General features: G+C 41.9%; 1 protein-coding gene across 3 annotated transcripts in view; it reads left to right on the top strand.

The window, feature by feature from the left end:
* The first annotated feature begins 307 nt into the window (after positions 1-307).
* The window catches only part of LOC119649185, a 53,926-nt gene continuing 43,352 nt past the window's right edge, over positions 308-10,881 (top strand). For all 3 annotated transcript variants that reach the window (XR_005249103.1, XR_005249104.1, XM_038051212.1), the window contains exon 1: positions 308-772. The gene's annotated coding sequence lies outside the window, so the exon portion shown is untranslated. The remainder of the gene's footprint in view (positions 773-10,881) is intronic.

The raw sequence follows: 10,881 nt of genomic DNA, 5'->3' as shown, positions 1-10,881 counted from the left end.
GTAAGTTTCGTATGAAACAAATGTTTGAGTCTTTAGTACTAATTTTATTGCCACCTAGCAGTGATAACTGATCGCTCTGATTTGTATTTTCAAAAATTTTGCCGTGAATGGAAGAATTCATTCATAAGTCATCAACGTAAACGGTCTTTGTAACTTCTAATGCATCATTTTTCAAATCGAAGTACAAAAATAGTGAAGACATATTTTCAAAACATTGTGTTTCATTCCCAGACATTCCTCAACCACTTGCTCGATTCCCAACACATAAACGCAAACCTCATTCGTTTACATTCGCTGTCAAGTCGTCGTCATCGCCGCGCGACCGCGAGAAGTGAACTTGAGCATAAAAGTTTCCAATTGGAACAAGTAGTCGAGTTGATAGACTTGGACTTGCGATTTGCAGGTTTGCGGCTGGCCGTCGTTCTGTGAGCTCGCGGAGTGTTTTGTGTCTGCTTTCTTAGCATTGTGAAGATTTCCTACTTTGCCCAAGTGATTGTTATGGAGTCCCGTGGAAATAAAGTGTTGTGAGGTGAAACATTGTCGCCGTAATCCAATCGGGGCAGTGAATATGCGACATAACAACTTCCACTACGTGTAGAATGCAAAGTACAGTTTTTTGTTGATTTTCTTGTTTTCGTGTTGTGTTGCTGTTCTGCTGCTGGCTCGCCGCTCGTGCTGCTTCTGCCGGATCTTGCGATAGCTTAGGAATTCCACACCATCCGAACAAGTTGTTGTCTTGATTTTCTTTGGTTGATTGTTCACGGGCCACTGGGTAGGTATAATGCATAAATTATTAGGTGCTAACTCCGGTGGCGGTTGCGTGACTACGGGGCTGCGACACCCGTGATTGTCCCGCCTCCAAAACGTTGATAAGATCCATATCAGCCCGAAGTCAAATGACCTTTCAACCGCGCGGCCCTTCCTTAATAGGAGTAGTGACTAATGGACCCGCAAATCAGAGCTGGAAATCGCTTCCTCAACGCAGAGAGTAGTCGCAGATGTCGAGTGCCCCACATTCGTTAGAAAGACAAAACAAAGTGAGGCTGGCGGAAGGTCGCGCGAATCGAGAGCAGCTTCTGTGGGGCTACTGATATCGCCTGGCACTTGTAGGTTCCGGTTACACGCGCGCTCAGCCCCAACCCAGCTTTCTCGGAACGTGTCGGTATTCTGGGCTGCAGCTCGTGCGACTTGAAATCGTGGTCGTTGTGGACGAAGTGTCTGCAATCTTGGCTCCACAGTTTTTGCTTTCCTTTTCTTTTATTATGTTGATATTCGATGCGGCACTTTTGCGTAAGATAGGATTGTTTACCAACGTTCAGTTGCATTGCTCCCAGCATTCTCTCTTTCTGCTTGTTTTCAGTCTCGTCGATTCGCAAAGTTCCGCATGCATAGGCAGTCTTGCGATCTTCTCAAATGACCTAGAATTTACTGCGGGGGAGGCTTGATTAGCCTCGATTGGCAGCAATTATACCCTTGGTCCTATCCTATCCCAATGCCACCAAAAAAGTGTGAGAGCCGCCAGGCAAACATGCAGAAGCGACAAAACGAACTGCGCGGCGCTGGGAACAGAGCCAGCCAAGTGAAGAGATTGAATTGCTAGGCCAGCTCCCCAATTGACACTCGTTGCCCCTTGTTAAACCTGTAAGCAGTCCGCAGCAGCTCCGAAGGGGCTTGTTAAGAAGTTGGCAAACATGCCTGCGTTTGTTGTGATCAATTTTTCAATTAGAGGCTGCTCACTTTGCGCTAATGGAAATGCTATTGGCACCACATTGATGACAAACGGTCGTCGCGGCTCCAATTCGCGTTCCGTTCTATTGTTAGCCCAACTGCAGGAGTGCATTAGCAAACCAAAAGCGAATTTGCAATTGTTATGCATTGATTGGATGTTATTGAAGTTTCCATAATTGTAGAATTTGTTGTACAGAGGGTGGCGTCAGTGTTGTTTGAAGAGACAGTGGTTATATGCCAGACGCGATTTGGGACCCGGCACCCTGTTTCATGCGAACGACTTGGAGGAAGTAAATGGGCAATGGCATATTATTTGAATCTTTCTTGTCTACGTAGATAATACTGTTCTGGTCGAGTTATGGATCTGGTAAACCCTGCATTACCAGTTTTAAAACAATCGGACAAACAGTATGCCAGGTGATTTCCCATGTAATTCGAAGTGTATATAATTTTTTGTCTTGATTTCTAAACCCTTTAGTGGCCACAATGGCCATGAGTTTCTATAAATAATATGAGCTGCTTGGAAGTAATAAATTTCTAAACGCAAACATTGTGTTTTCCCCTCCCAAAATGGTGGGGTTTAACCCGATTTTCCTGGAATTGTAACATACACAATGTGCTAATATTTCTGCAAAAATATATTTTCCTTTTATTCCAATAAAATCATGTTCATCATCATCATCAATAGCGCAACAACCGGTATCCGATCTAGGCCTCTCGCAATAAGGATCTCCAGACATCCCGGTTTTGCACCGACGTCCACCAATTCGATATCTCTCAAACCTGCCTGATGCCCTGGTCTACGTCACCATTTGTTTTCAGACAGGGCCTGCCTCGTTTTCTGTTGGTATCATAGATATGGTCCTTTTCGGGCTGGTTCATCCTCATCCATACGGATTAGGTGACCCGCCCACCGCAACCTGTTGAGCCGGATTTTATTCACAACGTGATGGTCGTAGTATCGCTCATAGATTTCGTCGTTATGTAGGCTCCGTCCTTCCTCAGGGGGCCAAAAATTCTCCGGAGGATTCTTCTCTCGAACGTGGCCAAGGCTTCGCAATTTTTTTTCCTGAGAACCCAAGTCTCCGAGGAATACATGAGATCTGGCAAGATCATAGTCTTGTACAGTAAGAGGTTTGATCCTATGTAAGCTGAAATAAAATCATGTTAATGTTATTAAAAATGATTTCTTTTAATACACCTTTGTTTTTTTACATAACATAGTAAGAACTCAAGAGACGGCCAGTCCATACTGACTTTTTTATCTTTTTCTGCACATCGGAAAAGCAATTTTTCCGATGATCAATGCCATTGACACCATACGTTCATTCGTCCACAGCACTCCGCCTCCAGCTGGAAAAGAGGGGTTTTGAAAGAACCCGTGGCGAGCGACGTTCACGCTTTCTTTCAGTGCAATACTGAAGCCTTTCTTCCTTCTGCAAGAAAGGCTCCAGTCTGTCTAAGGAGGTCATTTTGGGCATGTTCCCCACGCTGGAGAACCTTATAAGGACACTTGCACGGTGGCTTCCGAGTGGCATCAGTCCGCACCACCATGGGTGCAGACTTCAAGCTCCCCAGAGGTAGTAGATCTTTCCAAGCCCATTTCTCTTGTGGATGATCAAGTCACCGGGCGGGTAATCGTAGATTCTCCCTGTACGGTAGAGGAGAACACCAACCGCGGAATCCACTCTCGACAGAGGGCGTCAGCACATGACTGTGCTGCAATGTCATTCAGAGGTATTGCCTTAGGCAACTGCGTAAACCGACCAATGATGGTGAGGCAATACTTGTAGCCGCGTGAATCTCGCAAAGGGCTTATAATGTCGGGGTGTATGATGTGGAAGCGCTTTGTTGACTTGAGGAATACACCTAATTCCTTCTTATACCTTTGCCCTTACACCTTTGATATGCGATATATTCTTTGGCCCAAGAATTCAGGTTCTTGTTCATGTACGCCAAGAAATATTTGCTGGAGACTAGCTGGCTCGTTGTTCGAATGCCGGTGTGAGCAAGATCGTACAACGAGCGAAACTCTTCCTTACGGAACGCGGCCGGAATATGTCTTAGGTTCTTGGAGAACTCTCTCTTCTGTTTTAAGGCAAAAGTTAGATGGAATATGGTCTGTGAAAACGGTGAATGGCCTGTCTTCGTGGGAAAAACGGAAGTACTTGATGCTCAGATACGCGGTTAGTAATTCACGATCATAGGCGCTGCAATTCTCTTGAGTGGGAATCAACTGTTTTGAGAAGAAACACAACGGCTGCCAGCTTTGATTCACCACAGCTCCTTTAGCTTATAAATTTGGGTTAGGAGGACCGAGTTCCCTTCCAACGGTTCTGTGGGGTACAAAAACCTCTCCGACGACTCCCCTCATCTTTTGTCTCTTGGCGGGCATCCTTCCCTCAAGCCAGTTTTGAGCTGTTACCAGATGGCCGCTGTCTCTTCCTCGTGTGTCGCTATAATTTGTGGTGAGCAGCGGCTTTGTGCAGCGAAAAGCTCGCGATGGCTTGCAGTTTGGGTCGGTTTGAATACCGTCAGGGGTGTTGTACTGGCTTAGAAATTTCACCTGCTGCCTACATAACCTCCACAAGGGCGCCATTCGAAATTGGGCTTTAGGATCAGTTGGAGTGCAGACGACCAACTGCTGTTGAAAGATAGATGCATATACTCTGCCTAAGGGGGAAGGAAGGAGGGGCAACAAATTTGAAAAGAAACTCTCTAGGGTTGCCACGTAAATTATGTACAGAAATAGTGATCAACATTTTAAAAGGATCGGAACAGTAATTTTGTAGTTATTAGGGTCAAAGGCTTAAAAACGTGAGTTGTAGGAAACACGCTAGGAATAAAACGTTCGTAAGTGGATTTTATCGGCTTAACTCATGTTGCTATCATCATGATGTCTAAAGCACCTTTTTGCTCCTGTCTACGATGAATTTTGCCTTCTTGGGTCTGTTTTTCAACTCTTGTTCTGCTCGGGTTGTCACGTCCATTCATTGGCGCGTGGTTCACTACTAATTCTCACCACTTGCATGAAGGTTAGTAAAGCAAAGAACCTTCATTGAAGACACAAGCTACCAAATAAGCTGCAATCTTAACGATGACAGAGATTCCACTCAATCCTTGTTTTGCGTGAAACCTCCGACACATCGATCCAGGAGGGCATCTTTGCTCAGATTTGGATAGATAAGTTTGATAGCATCCAAAACATCCTTGGGAAGAGCACTATACGTGTGTTTAACGAATCCACTGCATTAGAAGCAGCCTTTTGCCATTCGCACCACGAGTCCGCGCTAAGTTATACGTGGTTGCTTAAACCGTCCTTAGTTTTGCTCCAATTCATCCCCAATTTTCACATAACATTCTGGAAAGATTCTCCATACAGAAAATGAAATAAAGAGAAGGAAAAAAAATATAGCCGTGAGTTGTGGTAAGAATGGACTTTGCTGCCGTTAATTTCAGCTGCTGAGGAAAAACTTGTTGGGTCTGGGGACGTGGAGGACCGAGACCTCCGTGCCCGTACGTATTAAATAATGGTCTGATGGCCCTCGGCAGACGCTGAAGCCACAAGGACTTCAGAAGCTCAGACCCAACCTTGTCCCCATCCAGCTGCTTCATTTCCCGAAGTAATTGGCTAGGGGTTCGATCGCCAAGCGTTAGATCCGTGATCAAGTGATTTAGCTTAGCTGTCTCACTTACCGACAGGCGCCTGATGGGTTTATCCTTCAGGCCACGCTTTGAATGTTTATGATTGTCTAAAGGGGATAGTACAATTGGCCTATTAAACGCGTGGATACTGGAACTACGGTTTCTCCCATATTAAAAATAGCTGCCACCAGTATGATGAATGATCATTTAAATGGAGATAAAAGTGGAACGACCGACCGCGGAAGACATATTGAGGATGACGAAATGACATTTGTAATTCGTAGAAAAAAGTGTTGAAAATGCCACAACACTGCCGGAAGATGTTGCGATATGCATAGCCTCTTTGCTTGTTTTATAATAAGAACAGATAAACATAATTGCTCTCTAAAAATAGCTTGCTTTCAATAAACAGTTGGTTTTTGCGAAAGAACGTGCTATAAAATTCTGGTATTCAATTCTATGATTTGATAAAAGTGAAGACATCCTATTTGGCACTATGTCTGAGGTAAGCTAATACGGAGCTTGAAGCCTGTGGCATGCATGTGACATGGTGGGAATCAGTTAGTTTCATGGCGGCTAGAAGAGTAGTTGATTTTGTGTTTATTGGCCAGATCATGGTAAAAGAACTATGTATATGGTGGATGTATTGCTCCTTAATTCATGACAAAGTGCTACCACCTTGGAATGGTTGTTGTATAATGTCTCACATTGAGTCTATATATAATATTTTCCCAGTCGCCATCATCATCAACGGCGCAACAACCGGTATCCGGCCTAGGCCTGTCTTAGTAAGGAACTTCAGATATCCTGATTTTGCGTCGAGGTCCACCAATCTGATATCCCTAAAAGTTGTCTGTCCTATGCCATCGCTCCATCTCAAGCAGGGTCTGCTTCGTCTTGTTTTTCCACCATAGATATTGCTCTTATAGACTCGCTCATATATTTCGTTGTTATGTAGGCTACGGAATCGTCAATCCTCCTGTAGGAGGCCAACAATTCCTCGAAGAATTCTTCTCTCGACCGCGGCCAAGAATTTGCAATTTTTTTTACTAAGAACCCAAGTTTCCGAGAAACACATGAGAACTGGCAAGATCATTGTCTTGTACAGTAAGAGCTTTGATCCTATGGTGAGACGTTTCGAGCGAAACAGTTTCTGTAAGCTGAAATAGGCTCTGTTGGGTGCCAACAAGCGTGCACGGATTTCACCGTCGTAGCTATTATCGGTTGTGATTTTCAACCCTAGATAGGAGAAATTATCAACGGTCTCAAAGTTGTAGTTTCCTGTCTTTATTATTCTCGTTTGACTAGTCCGATTTGATGTTTTTGGTTGTTTGGTTTTTGGTGCTGACGTTGCCACTATATATACACCTTCATTGATGTGCCGTCCAAAATGTCGCGTCACCTGTTCCATCTGGATGAAGGCAGTTTGTACGTTTCGGGTCGTGCTTCCTATGATGTCAATATCATCAGCATAGGCCAGTAGTTGGGTGGACTTAAAGAGGTCATGCCTCTCGCAATCACCTCAGGTGGTTAATGCTGCAGTCCATAACAGGAGTGGTATAGAGGAAGATCGAGCTAATGACTTGAGAGACTAATATTCTGCTGACGTACCTAGGTCCACCGATATTTGGTACCATTCGCATTTCGGGAATGGTTGTTCTATACTTTCCTGTTGGCAGGACGTGGTGGTGCTAAAATTTCGCCTGGCAGAGAAATCAATTTCTTTGAGTATCCGCTCGTAATTTTTGCCATTAAGACAACACCTTCTCCTTCCTATTTCTTCTTTAATAGAGCCTGAGACTGCAAGCTAAAATACTTCGACGAGAATTTGTATTAATTCAAAAGTCACCCTGTGTGCGTGCTTGTTTCGCGAATTAAATTGTAAAGTGTCGTTGGATTCTCTCACGTGAGACTATGGTTTACAAAACGAATTTGTTTGAAAACTGATTTTTTGTTTATCATGCGAGCTTATATACGTGAGGATGTTTTCTTTCATATACATATATACCTATAACTTTCTCTCCCAGGGTTCAGAAAAATATGTTGGCAAATTCACTCTAATTCAGGCACCCAACATAACATTTATTTTTGAGTGAACGGAATCAAGCAATCAAGAATTATTGTCAGGATTGGTTGCAATTAGTATTATTGTGAGGATTATATTAGATGGCGTAAAGATGGCATCAATATCATAGAAATAATTATAATATATAGTCAACCGCTTTCGCTAAAAACCCTCCGAAATCATGTGATACAGTCTCATGTGTATAATTTGCGGTGATCATCTATTCAAATACTGACCAAGTGCTAATCGATAAACAATTTATGAATTTTCGGTAAAATCTATTTTACGAGTTTCATTGCAGATTCAACTTTTCTATATTTGGTGGTATCGGCCGCCATTAAAGATAGAATTATTATTAAATTAACAAAATTATTGCGAAAATTCGACTTGATCTGTTACTTTCGTGTCTTCCCGTAGTTTGATACTCTCCTTCTGTAACATTTCGAGAAGCGTTAGAGAACCTAAGTAAACCAAGTTAAATTATGGATTGTACACAAAAGTGATGCAGAAGAGAAAACAATATCAGTTTAATGCCAATTTATTATTGTTTTCAGAAATATAAACACAAACGCTTCCATACTCTCCTAACATTGTCTATTAGCACAGGTTGTTCTGATAATATTTATCTTAAGTGTTTCATTATCATTCTGAATATAATTATCTGGTGGGCGGAACATATTTAGTATCTCAATCATAGATTTTGTTTGACAAATTTAATTTATAGTGCGCAGAAGAACATGTGAAGATGTTAGAGCATCATGTTAGGTGTCGGTTCTGGTAGTCGCATTGTTTTATTCTTCTGGTATTTTTTTAATGAAAATACGTAAAAAAATTAATTATAACACGGAAAGACGTTTAAAATGATGAGAACTGACGAATGATGTTGAGCTTTCCTCTTAGAATTTCTTTTTGAAATACGACACATTTGAGATATTTTTATCAGTGATTCTAACATGCTCGAACTAGTGCGGGGCTCCTTTTGAAAAATACACTTTAGTCCGTTTTCGATTTAAAAGCGATTAGTAGTGAAGTAGTTTCTAATTGTTAGTAAAAAAGTTTCAAAGAAGAATTTCTCATTCATTTTATGTTATAATTACAAGAAATTAATATTTCGGGTTCCTTTCCTCATGTGGACGATTTGTGATTTCGTGGTGCTTGTTCTTTGCGCGATGATGCTTCATCGCCTTGTGGATGAAATCGGTACGTAGGTGGCACATGTGGATTCAGTGATGTGATTAAGTTTGCGTTTATTCATCATACTCTTGGCTCATCCTTGGAGAAATTACTTTTTCTTTTGGGTTTTTATTATGGCAGAAGCGGCCTACTTTGAAGGACTTTTATCCCTCGTGCAAGAACAATGTACTTAAACTGTGTGTAATCAATTTCTTTATTCATTTCCTGTCTTTATATTTCTATAAGAAGAATAGGAAGGCTAATAAACCCGGCGAGGCAAAAATAATTGGGTTACGGAGCTCGTCACTGAAGCGTAAGCATTATCATTAACGGACCAAAGTGAAGATTGTATTAATATCCTTCAGTTTTAAAAAGGCGCAAGGCATCTTATCACGATTTTGAATTTTATTACATTTAGTAAAGTCCCACCTATTTGAATGATAAAGTATAACAGTAGTCATTAAAGTACATCGATTCGGACCATCCTTACCTTCAGATGTGATATGCACACGCCGTTGTGGTTTCCATTTGTTTTAGAGTATTTAAGGTATTAGATAGTTAAGCAGGTGCGGAAACTAGCTTTTATTTACAGTCGTTTTTCAGCGATTTAATAAATGATAGAGCCAGCCGGTTTTTAAGATTTAGTGTAACCGAGGGCACGCATACAGGATTCCTACTAGTGAAAGCTAGTTTGCTAATGTTGTTTCACGGATCTCAGTCGGAAAATATTCTTCCTAGTTGCATTAGTTACTTGTGCTTGGTGTGATGTCATTCGCCCCGTTCAGGTTTTACTTCTTTCACCGCTGGTTCATCCGGTTCACCCATCCATTTTTCACCATAAAACGAGACCTTGGTCCAGCCTCGAGATTTCTTTTTGAGCTTGAGAGACCTTGGGTAGGTGAAGGAAGCTTATTCCACGTTTTTAGCTGTATCGCGGCACATAGGACAATCAGGTGCTTCATCCAATCTGAACCAACGGAAACACTCCTATCCAACGTTGTCTAAGTATTTCGTGAAATCATAGCTCGTCTCGCTGTGAATTTGCTTAATTGACATTTTTATGTCTGGAGTAAGCGTTCACACTTGCTGCAACAACAAATGAAGGGTTTTCCGCATCGCATTGTTACTGGAGATGAAAAATGGGTTCACCACGAGAATCCTAAAGGTAAAAAAGAATAGATGAAGTCGGGGCACCATGTCCATGGCTATGTGATGTCTGCAGATGACAACTAGTGCGTTTGAAATGAACTATTCAAGAAAACCATTCAGAAGGGGTGAACAGATACAACAAATTCATTTTTCAACATAAAAACGCCAGATTTCATGTTACTTCTGCTGTCAAAATCTGCTTTGAAGGGCAGGACTCAGAGGACCTACCACACTCTCCGTATTCACCAGACATAGCTTCTCCAAATTACCATTTGTTCCGATCGATGCGGTTCAGTTCTCGTGAAGATATCGAAAATTGGTTTGCTCAATGGATCGCCTCAAGTAGACTTCCTCAAACCAGAAATCCGTACATTGCCTGAAAGATGGGTGAAAGTTGTAGATGCAGATGGAGCATACTTTGCACAACATGCTTATGTAATATGTATTTGCATTAAACAAAAGGTAAAATTGAGTCACATACTCAGTAGAAGAAGTGGGGTTACGACTCGTGACAGTAGTTATTAGCATGGTAGCAGCTTTCTGATCAATAATCTTTAAATCTGGTTTAAAGCTCAACTTCGAGTTGAGTCGTGTGAATAGCATGATCACCGATACAAACTCTGTTTCCATCGCTGTTATGAGCACCATCTCAGTTTTATGTTTGGCCCCCGAATTCTTCAAACAACTTTAACGTCCAGATAATCTCGTTTGCAAAACTTTCGACTCCGTGGGAATGGTGGGATGTGATGGCCACCTCAACGTTATGCACGACTGCGGCGACAACGGCTTGCGTAAGTACTGGAAGCCTAAATGCACCATCATACATTATGTTTCGTATCAGAGGACAGAGAATATACCCTGGACCTTGGTTTCAGATTCAATAAAATGTTTGCCATTCCTCCTGTCTGTATGTCCGTCCATCTGTCTGTCTATTATACTCAATTTACTTGTGAACGACTGAAGCTATTATCATGAAATTGGGTAGGAATATAGTACACGACGTATGAAACCCTTTACGTTTAACGAGTAATGCCATTTTCTGTTGAGTTGATGAATGCAATTTTTTTCAGGATATGGCATGTGGGTTATCAAATAAAAGGGCTTTATTTGCACTTGCTAGG

The sequence above is a fragment of the Hermetia illucens genome, chromosome 2, assembly GCF_905115235.1.
Source record: "Hermetia illucens chromosome 2, iHerIll2.2.curated.20191125, whole genome shotgun sequence".
Lineage (NCBI taxonomy): Eukaryota > Metazoa > Arthropoda > Insecta > Diptera > Stratiomyidae > Hermetia > Hermetia illucens.
Note: the sequence above shows the minus strand (reverse complement) of the source record. Positions and strands in the feature narration are given on the sequence as shown.